The sequence below is a fragment of the Triticum aestivum genome, chromosome 2D, assembly GCF_018294505.1.
Source record: "Triticum aestivum cultivar Chinese Spring chromosome 2D, IWGSC CS RefSeq v2.1, whole genome shotgun sequence".
NCBI lineage: Eukaryota > Viridiplantae > Streptophyta > Magnoliopsida > Poales > Poaceae > Triticum > Triticum aestivum.
Window position 1 is genome coordinate 25203712 of NC_057799.1, and position 17301 is coordinate 25221012.

Consider the following 17301-nt stretch of genomic DNA (forward strand, 5'->3'; position numbering starts at 1 on the left):
TGGCGCCTTTCGCTTCTTTCCCGGCTCTGGCGCCTTTTGCTTCTTTCCCGGCAGTGGGCAATCTTTCCAATTTTTCAACAGCTCGTCTATTTCCTCGCCGCTCCTCGTACGCGGGCGTCTTCGGGGTTCGGTTTCACCATCGAACAGATCCTTGCGTTTCCTCCACGGGTCATCGTCGCGAAGCCACCTTCGATGTCCCATGAACACGGTTTTCGAAGACCCGGGATCTCTATCTAGCTGGCGATACGTTGTGTCATCCATGCACCTGACACATCCAGAAAATCCGTGGACCACCTGCCCCGCGAGATATCCGAAACCGAGATAGTCGTGCACCGTCGTGAGCAGTGCGGCTCTCATAGGGAAATATTCTTTCTCTGCGGCGTCCCACGTATTGGCTGGCGTTTTCCACAGCGTGTCTAGCTCCTCTTCCAGCAGCCCCAGATACAGATTGATGTCGTTCCCTGGTTGTTTCGGCCCTTCAATTAGCATACTCATGTGAATGTACTTCCTCTTCATGCACAACCAGGGGGGAAGGTTGTACATCCACACAAACACAGGCCAGGTGCTATGTGTGCTTCTCTGGCTGCCAAACGGATTGACTCCATCGGTGCTCGCGCCCAGCACGATGTTCCTTGGATCGTTCCCAAATTCTGGGTGTTCGAAGTTCAACGCTTGCCACTGGCTCCCATCCTTAGGGTGACTCAGCATCTTGTCTTTTTTATTTATCTCCGGATCATTTGCGTCATCTTCTCGCTTCTTCTCCTCCCTATCCGCGTGCCAACGCAGGAGCTTTGCTACCTTAGGGTCCGCGAAATACCGCTGCAGACGAGGAGTGATCGGAAAGTACCACACCACTTTTCGAGGAGCTTTCTTCCTCTTCTTGTATCGAGTGACGCCGCACACCGGACATATGGTAGACTCCGTGTGCTCGTCCCGATAAATGATGCAATTGTTCATGCACACATGGTATTTCACGTGCGGTAAATCCAGAGGACACACGATTTTCTTCGCCTCCTCGAAACTGGTCGGGCACTTGTTCCCCTTGGGAAGACGTTCGTGCCAGAATGACATGTTCTCGTCGAAGCATGCGTCGGTCATTTTGTGCTTTACCTTCATCTCCAGAGCCATGAGCGTTACTTTCAGGCGGGTATCCTCGGGCCTGCATCCTTCATACAATGGAGTAACCGCGTCTATCTCCAGTTGATCCAGCTTGGCTTTCTCTCGGGCGGCAGCTCTTGCGTTATCCGTCTGCTTGAGAAGCAGCTCTTGAATATGAGGGTCCTGCACCCAGCCCATCGATGGTCCATCGTCGTCTGCTCCGCCGGCATCTTCATCTTCATGATCATGCCCTTCGTCTGCTCCCGCATCTTCCTCATCATCATGTCCGGCATCTTCTACATGATGACTGTGTACAGCATCACCGTCGTGATCATGTCCTGGAGATTCTTCGTCTTCTCGCCCGCCCGAGCCGCGGTGGTTGTCTTGCTGCCCATCCTCATTTCTTGCCCGACCCCCATGGACGACTTCATAGTCATCTTCATCACCTTGCCACCGATAGCCATCCATGAAACCACGCAAGAGCAGGTGGTCCCGCACCTGCCCGGAATCCGGGTCCGCAATAAGGCTCTTCAGCTTGCATCTTCGACACGGACATCTTATCTCCGTCTCGTTCTTTTCAAGCATCTCGGCCTTCGCGGAGCTCAAAAACCTATTCACGATGCCTTCGGTCATCGTGCGGACCATGGTCACCTGCGGGGTAGAGCAAAACGATATTTTAGAACCAAGAAAAAATTTGGCATGACTTTCCCTAAAAATAGGACCAAAAAGAATGCATAGTGCCAAAATTCTCGCCGAAACGGAAATGAATCAACATTCCGGCAAAATATTGGCAACTATTGCATTTCAAATACCGGTACCTGCAAACACAAACATATATGCAACACCACAAACATATGCAACACCACAAACATACATAGATCTAGCTAGGACATAAAAAGTGCATGTGCACGTTGTTGGAGGGAGAACAACATAAAGATAGCTTCCCCCTTACTTACCTATCAAAAAAAGGGGCTTTAACCACGTAATTTGGATGAATTTATGGTGCAAATGAGGTGAGGAGGAGGAGGCAGCCGAGACAAGCTTGGAGGAGGGAGGAGAGAATGAAGTGGGGAAAGTGAGTGGGTAGGTGTGGCTGTCCAAAATATCTAGCTCGTTCCAGGTTACTAATGGCGCACCACCACATAATGCGCCATTAGTAACCCACCTGCTGGTGGTGCGCCATTAGTAGTTTTGCAAAAAACACTAATGGCGCACGGGGAGCAGTGCGCCATTACTAGCTTAAACTAGTAATGACGCACTGCACCAGATGCGCCATTAGTAGTTTTGCAAAAAAGTAAAAAATAAAAAAAATATTTTAGTGGCGCACTATGTTGCTGGTGCGCCATTACTAGTTACAACTAGTAATGGCGCACTATGTCCTGGTGCGCCATTAGTATGTCTGGCAAAATAAAAAATAAAAATTTATTACTAATGGCGCACCGTTTGTCTGGTGCGCCATTAGTGTCTTTCATACTAATGGCGCACCAGCACATGGTGCGCCATTGCTATGTAGCAATGGCGCACCACATGTCTGGTGCGCCATTAGTGGCCATTCCATCTATAGCCCTTTTCCTAGTAGTGTGTTGGGGACGCGGCCGGTCGCCCGCGGGGGCGACGCGGTCGCGAGAGCGTTCGCCAATTTCTGATCATACTGTTCATTACAACTCCATACAACAACATGTCTATGATAACTAAACCTCATCAAAAGGAGCAAGACCAGCTATGGCACCATATCTCCAACTCTCTAACAGTACAACAGGTTTTTTCCTCTAAACTCACTGAGTGGTGAGGTGCTCGAACTCCAGAAGATAGACAAGGCCACTGCTCAGTCATTGGAAGAGTCCGTTGTGCGGTTCAGTTCAAAGAGATTGACAGGGTCCAAAACTTCAAAGTAGCGTGTTGAAGATGCAACGTTAGAATTTGACCAGTGCACTGATCCTTCCCATAGAGTACCACAATACCTTAAAAACCCTCTATTCAGTATTATTCTAATATCTCATCTCTCACATGTATAGCTACGATCATATAAACCTTTCGACCGCATACTCCATCAGCTCGGAAGTGCAATAGTAGTTAATCGTTACGATGGGCCTCATAGCCACAATTGATCTATCCTCTCAAAACCAAACCCTTTTATAAGGGCATCAACACCCTCTTCACCCCATCCTTGTGAAATCTATCACAATCATCTTGTTTTCCGAAGTACCAACGTTATATTGATGAAGGCACATCAGAAAACAGGTCATGGACTACGTTGAGACACTCACAATGTAAATAGTAACTGCATGTCCGAAATATACTTTTGCAAAGTTTGCCAAGCATGCCAAAGTATGTTTTGTGTACTAAATCACTAGTACAACACAACGCCTCTGCCTTCAAAGCTTAGAGATCTCGAGTTGCATCTTCGGTAGTATGTATTACAAGGAGCTATACTTTATAATGGTATAAGAAAGAGAGACTTGTAGTTGAGCCCTCATGTACGTGCACCCCTTTATCTCGACCGTCCAATTTTGCATCGAAGTTTCGTGCATAAAAAACCCTACTTTTTCATTTCTCCGAAACAATAAAAGATTTGGACTTGAAGTTGCAGGACAACATCACACAAGTACTACTATGTCTAGAAACTGTTTTGAATTTTTTTTTTTTGGGTTCAGCAGGAATATCTAGAATGATGATGCTTATTGTAAATTATATCATTTGATTAATTTATGTTGCTTCAAAAAATCTGAAACATTTTTGCTTGGAGTAGTTCTTGTATTATGTTGACCTTCAAAGTTGATCTGAGTGCCTGAATCGACCGGGCTGTTGATCACAACTCCACAGTGTTTATTGTATGATATACTCCATCCGTTTTAAAATAAGTAACTCAACTTTGTACTAAATGGTATCGTTCCAAGGCTCCTGGAGGCTGGAGCTTCCATAAAAAAAAGACTCCTGGAACTATGGTACTACATACCACTATGTATAGTGGAATAAAGAGAAATACTAGTGTAAAACGTGAGTATCACGCCAATCAAGCGGCATTTGCGACAAGCGATGGTAGCCGTCAGTCACGTTGCCATCACGCGCGGCAGGCCTTTTGGTCCGCGAGCTGTTACTGCTGCTAGTGGATGGAACCAGTACGTGATCGATGATTGACGATGCAATTTGCCTTTCTCCAACGCCGGAAAAAAATGGATCGGCCGGGCTGGCCATGTCGGTCGCCGGCCCGCCGTACGAGAGCGCCACTGGCGACTGCTCCTGAGTTCATCCTGAACCTGAACTTGAAGGAACACGAGTAAATTGACTGCATGCAAAATTAACCATGTACGCACACTCTAGCTGAGTTCATGCATGCTGAGCAGCCAGCGGCGCTGCATACCAGACGGGCATTCAACTGGACTTCGTCGTTCGTTCAGGGGCGAGGCGACGGGCATGCAACTGGACTTCGTCGTGCTTGTCGGCATCATGTTCCACAAGGTATCGATGTCCATGCATCGTGTGTGTGTGTGTGTGTGTGTGTTTCAGAAAACTGAAACCAACATCCACCTCAATGACACTTTTAAATCCAGTGCCAAAGAGGGAAGTAGGTTCCGTTTTTGCACTTTTGCCGCCTGAACCACTTGTACCTTTATAGCTGCACAAGTTTTACCGGTTATCCGCGGTAAAACTTTCACATTACGGGATGCCTTTGCAGTATTCCAGTAACAAAGACAACTCAACGCAAAAAAGAAGAAAAAACAAAGATGACTCACCCTTGAGCCTTTGAATGTTTTCAGTGGATGTTAACAGAACATGTGGCAAAAAGCACTTACACTTTTTTTTTAAATATGGTCGAATACAAATATGTTCACTTGTTTTTCTCTTGGCAAACATAAAACGCACTGTGCAAAAACAAACGTGGAAGAGTGGTGATCGATATGTACCGACTCAACCTGCAAATTTCAGAGAAAATCTCTTTACTTGCACTAGCAAACATGACCGTGCGTTGCAACAAGAGAAAAAAAATCATTGCACACCCCTATCGAATAAGAATGACCTAAAACATAAGTGTGATGATTTAATTTTTTGAACAAAAATATGGTCGAGTACTAATACTTTCACTTGTTTTTTTTCTCTTGGCGAACATAAAACGCACTGTGCAAAAACAAAGGTGGAAGAGTGGCGATCGATATGCACCAACTCAACCTGCAAACATCAGAGAGAAAATCTCTTTACTTGCACTAGCAAACATGCCCGTGCGTTGCAACGGAAGAAAAAAAATCATTGCACGCTCCAATCGAATAAGAATGACCTAAAACACAAGTGTGGTGATTTGATTTACATCCCTCATTAATTATTTGCATAATGAAAAATAATTATAGTTTCAGTCGGACAATCTTTACAAATGGATAAAAAATGTACGCACTATTTAACTAGTGGCATTTGTTTAATGACTAATCCGTGTGCCAATTACGAGCAGCGGCAACCATAGGGCAGCTTGAAAAGGACCTTGAGCATGCTCGGAAACCCTCCTGGTATGCCGAGGTCCAAGAGGCGGCGGGTCGTCGAACCCATACTCGAAAAATTAACGAGTTTAATTAGCTCAAAGCGGAAAAAGAACAACAATCGCTTGAGATTGATAAGCTAATAAAGTCCCAGTTGGCCACTTCTGAGGAAGAGACCAGGCATGCTTCTGGATTTTTAGCGGCTAATTAATGTTTCCTAGAACAACTTCCAGTGATTTATCTTAACAATTGTTTATGATATTAACATGATGTTATGCAGCTGTCTTACCTGGTCAATTTGGCTTACCCGTCCTTTCCTCCTTAAACGACCTCATGGTGCGTCTCAGCGAGCTGCATCAGCAATGGAGAAAATCCATGGAGAAGGTTTTCCGGGCTTTATGGCCAGATGAGGCCCTGCTGAGGGACCTGACCGAGCCCGCCCAACACCTGCATGAAGCCAGGCGTCGGATTCAAACGTAAAATGTATCGGCCTACCGTGAAGGTACCCGAGAAGCCTGGCGAAGACGCACTATCGTCTTTTGAAGAGCGAGGAGCTTGCCAAGGTCGGACCCAAAGAGCTTGATGGAAAAGAAATTAAAACCGACGGGAATCATGAGGTCGTCATGCCCGTTGCTCGGCTAACTGAGTAGGATTATCGCTTTGACAAGCTCATAGATGGCCTCCAATAAATTTTGTAAATAGTTAATGTTGAACTCATGACTTTATATATCTATGTATGTTTATCATTTTGAAAGCTCAAATCCATAGATTTCATACTCCGTTAACCAGCCATTGGCTTCTATCTCCTCGGCCAAAGGACGAGGAGTGTTCCCACTGTTGAACCGAGCTATCGGGTGACGTTTTCGGCGGACGAGGCAATCCGGCCATGGGGTCAAAACGTGAGTCTTATGGAGAGTTATGTTATATTGTTTTTTAACGTAAGTCACATCTTCGCGAAAAATAGTTCCTCTAACAGTTCATTTTGCTGGGGTGTCATGTTGATCATGACTAGTTAGCCGATGTGTCGTTGATGATTTAAAATATCCTCGACTTATAAAGAAGTAGGCTTCAAAAACCCTACACCACTACCTTTTGTTGAAAGGCCCTAAATTTTCACTTCCATCGTGCTGCCCAATTATATTCTTATGACTGCTAGCTTTCGGCTTCACCCGTCTGAGGTATTTTACCAGGTTAACCTGGAAGTAAAAATCGCAGAGGTGGTCCCTTTACGCCCATAGTCGAATTGATCAGAAACGTAAAGGGTGAGCACAAGAGCCAGGCAATACAACTCGGCAAAAATCTCAAGTCCAATCGATGCATATTGTGACTTTAGAACAAATTTTTAGGAAGGCAGCATCTGCTCTGATACCAAATATATATTAGGCTCAGAAGGAGTCCCGAGGTGCTCTTGTACGAGGTGCCTCTACGAGCCCCAGTGCCGATTGTCGGATCATTTGAGAGGTTGGAGCTATATTATGTCAAAACATCGATTTTAAACACGGCGGAATGTATGGCCATGAGCCATGGAGTATGCTGTAATTCATGAAGAATATGTGAAGCAGAAGAAAAAGATTTTGAAGACGATACATCGGTGCTAATCTTTATTTGAAAAATTATTCCTAGCTAAGCACTATATTGCAAGAAATTAAAAATACAAATAAAGTAAAAATGACGCAAACGAGGAGCGTTCCATGGGTGAGGCCCAAGATGATTTTCTTGGACATTTCGAATACGGTATGCTCATCCATTGAATGCTTGGTCGATGCTGAAAGGCCCGTCCCACTTGGTCGATAATTTGTGCCATTTAGGCTTATCGGGATGTTGGCGTAAAACTAGGTCACCGATATTGAATGCCTTTGCTCGGACCTACTTGTTCTGGTAACGTCGTGCTTGCTGTTGATAAAAGGTCGATCATGCTCGAGCGGCATCGCTTTCCTCATCGAGTGCGTCAATGTCATCTCGGTGGCTTATGTCGGCTTTATGCTCCTCGTACATGCGTACTCTCGGTGCATCATGGATGAGATCGCTGGGAAGTATAGCCTCCGCTCCGTATATCATAAAAAATAGAGTATAACACGTTCATCTATTCAATGATGAGGACATCGTTAACCGGTACCTGCTTGCTCGGCTTGCGAGTAGCGACTAACCGATGAATCGGCCTATTAACTAGATTAATCGGTCGACCATTAATTGGTATGATTTTAAACCCAATAGGCAAAAACAAATTGAGACAATAGAGCTTGAATGATATAACAATCTGCATTGCAAATATGAAGCAAATGGCACCGCTTTTTTTTCTAAATAGCCCATGAACATCTATACAACAACAATCATCTATAAACATATATGCGAAAAAGGGTTTTTCCCCGCTTTATATTATAAACCATCCATCATCCATTACAACCGCGAGCCGATACAAACACACACCACACACCCAAGGCTAGATACAAAGGTGCCGGGCACCAACACACCACTCCAACGACTACAAATCACCAAAAAGATGAACAAAGAAGCGTCGCTTAGAGCCGATGGAGATCACCATGAGCAATCCACCGAGGAGAAATGAGACAGCCGATGGCAGAGCGAGGACTCCAAAACGATGCCTCCAACAAGGGAAGGACCAAAGCCGCCACCGTTCGATCCCGCGGATCAAGTTTTCACCCGGAGTAACCTGAAGGGAGAGGGAGCACCGCGATGGAGCCTGCAGGGAGGATACGACGTCCACGGACACCGCCACTGTCAACCAGTACGGAGACGGGGCAAGTGATGTACCCCGGTGCACCGATCCCTCCGACGCAACCTCACTCCGCCAACCACCCGCATCCATGCCGCCCGAGCAGCCATGCCTGCCCGCCCGCACCCGAGCTGCGCAATCCGCCCAAGATCAACACGCCTCCGGGACCGTCCTGGAATCATCAAAGGAGCAAGCTTTGGCTAGTGCAAACCCCAACCATCGCCGAAGACTGCAACGACCATCCCGCCTCTAAACACCGAGTCAGCAACCAACAAGCACCAAGCTGGGGAAGTGGGAAGGAAGGAGCGGCACACGGCCCGGACCGGCGACGGGCGGCTCGACCTCGTCGAAGCCCCCATCCTACCGGCCTTCACACCCGAAGCACTCTGCTTCGCCCCACCACAGCCATTGGCACCGACCAACGAGAAGCCACTGACGGCGCGCGTCCGTCGAAGAAGGGGAGAGAACCTCCGCCACCGCATCCAAGGAAGAGCCACGAACGGCCTGCCCGTGCCGCACGCCGACGCCCAAGCCGGGAAGGAGGCCCGACCGGACCCTAAGATGCACACGCACCGCCACCGCCACAGCCACGCCACCAGCACTGCCACCCCTAAGCACGACAACGTCGGTCGCCCGCGGCTCCTGCTGGACCCTGCCCTCTCCGCCGGAAGGAACCCCAACACCAGATCCCGCGGGATCCGACCGGGGCCACCCCGCGCGATCCGCCCGATGCAGCTGCCCCATGGAAGAGAAGCTCCCCCATGCCGGGGGCCGACCCAGCCAAGCCGGCAGCCGTCCCCAGCCCGCGCCGCCGCAACCCTCGTCGCCGACCACCAGATCTGACCAAGCAGCCACTGCTGCCCTTCCGCCCCAACGCGCCAGCACACCCCGCCACCAGCTCCACGCAGCCGCCGCCGCGCCGTCGTCCCGCTGTGCCCGCCGCACAACAGCCCGGGGCGCCGCCGCGCCGCCCTGCGCAAGTGCAGCGCACCTCGCCTGACCATGTGTCTCGTGCCACAGGGCCACAGGGGAGGCGGGAGAGGAACCCCGCCGCCACCGACGCCAGCCGGGCTTCGCCCGGTGGCGCCCTCCGGCGGCGGCGGGGAGGGGGAGAGGTGGGGAGGGAGAGCTGGCGGGCGGCGGCTAGGTTTTTGCCCTGCCGCCCGCGAGAGCGGCTCGGGCGAGCAGTTTCTGTACACTTACGCTAACAATCATCTATAAACAACCATGTGGGTGTCGAAAATCATTAATAAACATGTATACAACAATATTGTTTTGCTGATTTCCGTGTGGGCTGCAACTCTGAGGGATAGTGGCCACGTGACTGCGAAAAGCAGAGGGAAGGTGTTGGCCGCCATGCGGGGCGTCTAAAAAATGTGTGTTGGGATGTGGAATGTCGCAAAGTAGGAGGGAAAGTAGTAGTGTGCAGAGGGAGGAGGGGAAGCGAGGGCGCACCAATGAGGACCTGGACACGCCATCTAGGACATGAAGGAGCGGGAGGGGTGGGAGGAGGGCCGAACCCTAGCTATTTAGGAGTGGGAGGGGTTACGGGCCAATAGTCAGGCTTTGTTTGCCCACTAGTTAACGGGCTAACAAGGATTAATTGGCCTAACAACCGATTAATTGGTCTAATAGGCCATTTAATCAGCCTGGCAAGTTAACGTGTTGAATAGGTGTTATTCGAGTCGGCCACCCTACGAGTAGCGATTAACTGGCCTGCTAACCGATTAATCGGACGAATTCTTGAATAGTGCATCTATTAGGTATGGTGTGTAAGCCCCATAGTACAGAGTCAAGCTCCTCAACCCATTTATAGTCAAACTTCTTTAAAGATCGAACCAAGCGCAGCTTGATGCCACTTAATATTAAGCCGCTGGCCCTTTCAACTCAACCATTAGTTTGAAGGTGATATACAAAGGCGAAATCAAGCTTATGCCCTATTTCATGCACCAATTTATGACCTCCTGAGCGATAAATTTGGACCCATTATCCATGATGACGATGTGGGGTACACCGTAATGTGCAGCCAGAAATAAAATCGATGACTGCCCAGCTTGAGCCGAGGCTATTTGTTTCACCTCAATCCATTTTGCGAACTTGTCCACCATAACCAAGAGGTATCTCTTTTGATCAGATCGTCCGCGAAGTGGTCCGACCATGTCTAGACCCCAGACCATGAACGGCCAGGTGATCAGAATGGTTCGTAGGGCTGTGGATGGCATATGCTTTGGTTGGCGAAGGGTTGACATCCCATGCATTCCTTTACTAGTTTCCTTGCCTCGCCTTGCTGTAGGACTGTAAAATCCATCTCGGAAAGCCTTGCTTATTAAGGTCTGAGGTGTTGCGTGATGGCCGTACATGCCTGAGTGAATTTTTTAGAGGAGCTCTTTTTCTTCTTCCTCGAAAATGCAACGCTGGAGCATGTGTGTGACACAGCGCTTGTAAGTTCTCCTTCATGGACTTTATATGCTTTGGATCACTGAATGATTGATTGCGCATCTGTCTGATCCTTGGGCAGCTCCTTGCGTAGTAGGTATGCCAGAATGGGCTCGGTCGATGGAGCGATCACTACCATGATCTTGTGTGACAAGGGGGTTTCTTCTATTGTCGAGCCCTCGATTATCTCGTCGTCCGGATCTATGGCGGGTGGGGTGAGATCATCTCCTCGGTAGAGTGTTCGGTAGCCCCCACGCCACCTTGCCATGTGACTGATGGTTTGAACAACCGTTCAAGTAAGGTGTTTTTCGGCACTCGATCACGTTAGCGCCTATGCTGGCAAGAACGTCCGCAACTTGATTGATGTCTCTAGGGATGTGGTCAAATTCCAGCCCCTCGAATTGGGCCAAAATGGTTACGACATTATGATAAGCCTTCCTTTTTGGATCTTTCGCATCAAATTCTCCATTGATTTAACAGATTGCGAGGTTGGAGTCTCCACGGGCCTTGAGACGTTGAATGCCCATGAAAACTGCTATCCGAAGTCCGTGTAACAGTGCTTCATGCTCTATTGCGTTGTTGGAGTCTATACGTAATTTGAAGCACATATTTGATATTAGCGCTGGTTAGGGTGGTCAGAACTACCCTAGCTCCTATAGGTCAGCGAACATCTTGGAGCCATCAAAGTGTTTTAGCCCAATGTGTGTATGTGATATGCTCTCGAGGGAGCTCGGCATCCGTCCACTCGGCTAAGAAGTCGGCCACTTCACGATCCTTCCTGTGGCGTCCCGGTTCTTAATGATGTCATTTAGCAGTACTTTCGAGGCAACGGTGATTGAAAACTCTTGAAAATAGTGCCTTAGTTTCCGAGAAGCCATGAAGATTGCATATGCTATCTTTTGATAGTACCGATACCTAATTTTACACGTGGTAAGCACTTCGGAAACATGGTACACCGACCCTTGTACACGTAGCTTCTGATCGTCGATGTTGCATTCGAGAAGAAGGACAACACTGATGACTTGATTGGTTGCCAAGATATATAGCAACATCGGTTCAGCATGGTTGGTAGCGGCCAAAATTGGGTTGGTGCCGAGGAGTGCCTTGATTTCTTCCATCGCGGCACTGGCCTCGTATGTCCATTTGAAATTTTTATTGTGCTTAAGCAATATGTATAGCAGGAGGGCCTTTTCTCCAAGTCGTGAGATAAACCGTCTCAAGGAGGCTACGCAACCTGCCGGGCGTTGAACATGCTTAAGCTCTATTGGCACCTCTAAGTGTGCCAATGCCTTGATCTTGTTGAGGTTTGCTTCGATTCCTCGATGTGACATAATGAAGCCGAGCAGTTTGCTGGAGGGGATGCCAAAGACGCATTTTCCGGGTTTAACTTGATATTGTATGCTTGGAGGTTTTTGAATTTTTCCCGAAGATCATCTATAAGTGTTTTAGACTATTTCGTTTTAACAACCACGTCGTCTACATGGGCTTCGGCTGTTTTGCTAATCAATGGCTCTAGGCAGGTCTGAATCATTCGCTGGTAAGTAGCACCGACATTTTTTAGTCCAAAGGGCGTTGTGTAGTAGTGAACGCCATGGCCGATTGGTTGGATTCCTTCATATGTATCTGGTGATAGCCCGAATAGGCATCGAGAAAACAAACCAGATCATGCCTTGCCGTGGCATTAACTATCCGGTCAATTCGAGGTAGCTGGAAGGGATCCTTTGGGCAAGACTTATTGACGTCCTTGAAATCGACGTAGAGGCGCCATGATTTGTCCTTCTTAGGTACCATGACCAGGTTTGCTAGCCATTCTTAGTGTTTGATTTCACGAATGAATCCGATTTTCTAATAATTGGCCAGTTCTTCTCTCATTGCCTGTCTTTTTGGTTCTTAGAACATACGAAGTGCCTGCTTGATGGGTTTGAATCCCTCTACTATATTGAGGTTGTATCTCATGGGATTCCTGGTATATCTGAAGGGTGTCAGGCAAAGAGCCTAAATTTCTCGAAGAAAAGCACGCAAGGCTGCATCGAGCTTTGGGTCCAGTCCTGTGCTAATGGAGGCCGTTTTAGACGGGTCGCGGGGATGCACTTGGAATTTTACAATCTCGTTAGATGATTTGAAGGATGTACTTAGGTCATTTGTCGAGGACAACATCGTACTTGTTGATGGATGCGCCCAATGCTATTAATTCCTCGGCAGCGAGGGCCTCGGATTCTTCCTCCAGGGATAGCAATGCAGTCTTGTTCTTGGATTTAAGTGATCTAACTGCATTCTTGTTAATTGTAATCACACCATTAGGTCCCAACATCTTAAGCTTCATGTAGGCGTTGTGGGGGACAACGTGAGGCGAATGCATCTCGTGCGAGGAGTGCCTAGTAACCACTTTGGAAAAGGACGACGTTGAAGGTTAACTCTTCGACTCGGTAGTTATTGGGTTTCCAAATACCTTGCCGCTACATTGTGCCTCCTTTCCGGGAATAATTCCTTTGAATGCTGCTTGATTTTGCTTTATGCGCATTTTATCAAACTGCATTTTCGGCAAGGTGTCCTCATAAATGAGGTTTAGGCTGCTACCTCCGTCCATCAGAACCTTGGTCAGTCGGTAGCCATCAACGATGGGGTCAAGGACTAGGGCCGCGACACCTCGGCTGGAGTCAGGCGTCGGCTGGTCCTCCTGTCAAAAAGTAATAGGCACATTTGACCATCTTCTATCTGAAAGGACCACTTGGTTAACGTGGTGGATCTCTTGAAGAGCTCTCTTTCGTTGATTGCACGATTAGTGAGTTTTGTAGATCATGAGGGTCTCGTCATCAGCCGATGACTGCTCCTCCCTGCTCGGCATATTTTCTTTTTATTTAGGATATCCGATGTTGTCCAGGAGTTCAATTCTCCCTTCACCACCTTCCCTACAATCCAACATGCTCAAAATGTGTGGGTTGATCGTGTGTTTAATGTTACAGAGTGAATTAGGCAAGGTTCCTTCAGGATCACGTTTATCGTCGATTCGGGGCCTTTGTCTGGCTGTTGCCTCTTTTGTCCAGGCTTATTGGTGGGTTTGTAATCTCTGGAACACTTCTGGCGTTGTGAGTGGCGTGAGTGTCTATCGTCGTCTGACTCTAGTGACTGCGGAATTGAATTTATGGTCCTCTTATCCAATAGCCAGGCGTCTTCCATGACACAGTATCTAGTTATGATGCGGGATAGCTTGAGGAATGTTCTATCGCGTCTCCGTGCCAGAGTATTCGTAGTTCCTTCATTGTGGCAATTGAAACGGAATGCCACTAGGGCCTCTCCATCACCGCAATTAGGGATTTTTTTGCAAACAAGAACCTCATCCAGAATTGCCGAACAGTTTCTTTTTGTTTTGGTTTGATAAGATCCAAGTCCCAATCGTCAGCAAGCCCGCGTGCCACGTGGGTTGTGGGTGGGAGAGGAAGTTTAATTCTAGACTGATCCAGGGTCGGCTCCTGAGGGGAAGTTTCCTGGGGCTGGTCTAATTTCGGCCTCGGGGCGGAATGCTCGGCCATGTTGGTCGCGTCGCCGTGATGCGTCCTAAGAGATCCGAGATCAAGGTTTGATCCGAGCAAGGACGACTGTTGTTCCCAGGCGGGTGTGAAACCTGCTCTTGGACGTGATTGGGCGAAGATCTTCGGCCAGACCTGAAGACATGGGCGGATATCCGACCTCTAGGTTTGATTCATCGGTATTTATATCCCGACGAAGGGTGGGACCTTCAAGTCGCCCTGTCATCTCGGCCAATCCGAGATTTTGTTGCTCTGGTGTGGAAATTGCACCGGGGTGGATTCGATCATCGGTTGATGCTTTCATCGAGCCTTTGTGACAAAACAATGGGACCTGCATGACCACCAATGTCGGTGCTAAGACCGGCACATCTCGGGTAGGGGGTCCCAAGCTGGCGGTCTTGGCTAGATGGTAAAAAGAAGAAGGAAAGACACGATGTTTACCCAGGTTTGGACCCTCTCTAAGAGGTAAAACCCTACGTCCTACTTCTGATTATATTGATTGTGATGGGGTACAAAGTACAATATGATCTACCTTGAGATCGTATGAATAAGTCGAGTCTACCTCTACTGTCTAAATCTCTCAGCTTACATAGGCACCGGGAGTATATAGGGTTACAAGTATGTCGGCTACATTTAGGGATAACATGCCGATCATTCAAATATGTCTTGGAGTATACGCCAAGTCTTCAAAGGATTCCATCTTGATTACGAGGGGGCCCAGAGGTACACATCCCATTCTTCAACTGTCGGTGGGTCCTCGACCGGCCCATGAGTGGCAGGCCGACGTGGTGAGTACCCCCTAATCCAGGACACCGTCAACGGGTCTTCGTTAGAATTTGGCCAGTGCACCGATCCTTCCCATAGAGTACCACAGTACGTTAAAAATCCTCTATTCAGTATTCTTCTAATATCTCATCTCTCACATGTATAGCTGAACTATATAACCCTTTCAACTGTATTCTCAGCTCAGAAGTGCAATACTAGTTAATCACTGGGACAGGCCTCATAGACACAAATCGATCTATCCTATAAAAGACTAAGCCATTTTATAAGGACGTCAACACTCTCCTCACCCCATCCTTGTGAAATCTATCACAATCATCTTGTTTTCCAAAGTACCCATGCTATATTGATGAAGGCACATCAGAAAACATGTCATGGACTATGTTGAGACACTCACAATGTAAATGGTAACTGCGTGTCTGAAATCTACTTTTGCAAAGTTTGAAAGCATGCCAAAGTATGTTTTATGTACTAAATCACTAGTACAACACAACGCCTCTGCCTTGGAAGCTTAGAGATCTCGAGTTGCATCTTCAGTAGTATGTATTACAGGGAGCTCTAATTTATAATTGTATAAGGAAGAGAGACTTGTAGTTGAGCCCCCATCTTTTTTTCGCACATACGCAAAACTTGCGTATCTTTTCATGATAGAAAGAATTAGAATGGGTATAAAATTGGGTACAACACATAACACAAATGCAAGGAGGTGCGAACATGATGCCCGAAGCAGAGGAACAAGGGATGCTCGGCCCAGAACAGGGTATACACACAGCTAAACCCACCAAGACCCAACAGGAGAGGCAGAGTGAACAACCAGTGTATTCAACATCGCCAAAGTCATCATCAGGGACACCGCAAGCGAAGAAGATAGCACCTTCATGAAGGAGAAGACACCGTTACTCCGTCGTCATCCAATCCGAAGAACCAGACCTAGGGTTTCCCTTGAGCTTGAAGATGGGCGCAGATGAAGGCCATCACAACGCCTTCAAGAAAGAAAAATGACACCCGTGAGTGACGCCACTCCCAAACAATAGAAGATTTAGACTTGAAGCTGCATGACAACATCACACAAGTACTAATATGTCCAGAAACTGTTCTGATTTTTTTTGGTTCAACAGGAACATATATCTAACACGGTGATGCTTATTCAGATCCCTTGGGCGCTGGGAGCTAATTCCCAGGAAACTAAGCTCAAGAGGGAATCCTTGAGCATGCATGCGTGATGTTTAAAAATCATGGACGGATTTTCACTGGAAAAGTAACATTTCCTGCTCTTCAACTTCGCAGAGTACAGTAGTTTTATTGTTCTCATGTTTATTCTATTGGACCTATCAAATCGGTTAACAGCAAACAGAGGAAACATGATCGCTTCATATTCAACCGGCCGCTCTGTGATCTGGCAGTTAGCGATTAAATACGCCACCTGCATTTCAGATAAACAATAGTATTACACTACCGCAACTCTGCAATAGTATGCATCTAAACGAACATTTCTATTTGAACTGAATTAGGTACATATCCGCCATCCCAACATGGAAATCCAGTTGAGTGTACATTTCTGTTTTCAGTAATTGCCTAGCTAGTCCCCTAGGAAGAAGAAAATGGTTCATTTGGTTGTAGCAGGTGAACTGTGTTTTAGTCAATTTTGTGCTGTACATGTGTTAGGCATGCAATTCCCCTCCCTAACCTGAATTATCCCTGATGAAAATATACTGCACGCAGTCCAATCAAATGTGTTTTTAATGGTGACCGGGGAACAAACTACCCACCTGAACATTTCATTGAACAAAGAGGCAGAAGAGTAGGTTACAGACTGTTATAGGGCATGAAAATATAGTCCTAAAAGGCAGATGATGCAGCCAAGACTCGGCCAATCCAGTCGCGTTTCTGCTCTGGTGCTCCCCCCCGGGCTGAACGCGAGGTGGAAAAACACATCGACGGCCAGGATGAACCAAAAACGGTTTATAACGAGGGGCACGATCGTCTTTGTTGCCCCCGCGTATAGCCGTCGAGGAGCCTTGGGAGGCCCGTACGGGCCCGGTTAGATCGTATGCCCGGCCATATACGTACTTGTATATGGCGGCGTTTCGTGCACGCGTGGAGCCGCCGGCGCGTGGGGCAGCACGTGTCACGGGTAGATTCCAAAACCGTCCCATCATATAAATATGGACGGCAACCACCTCCGGCCGCATCGCCTACCATTTCCCCCCGCCGCATCGTCTCCCTCTCCCCACTCCCCACTCCCTCTCCTCTCCAA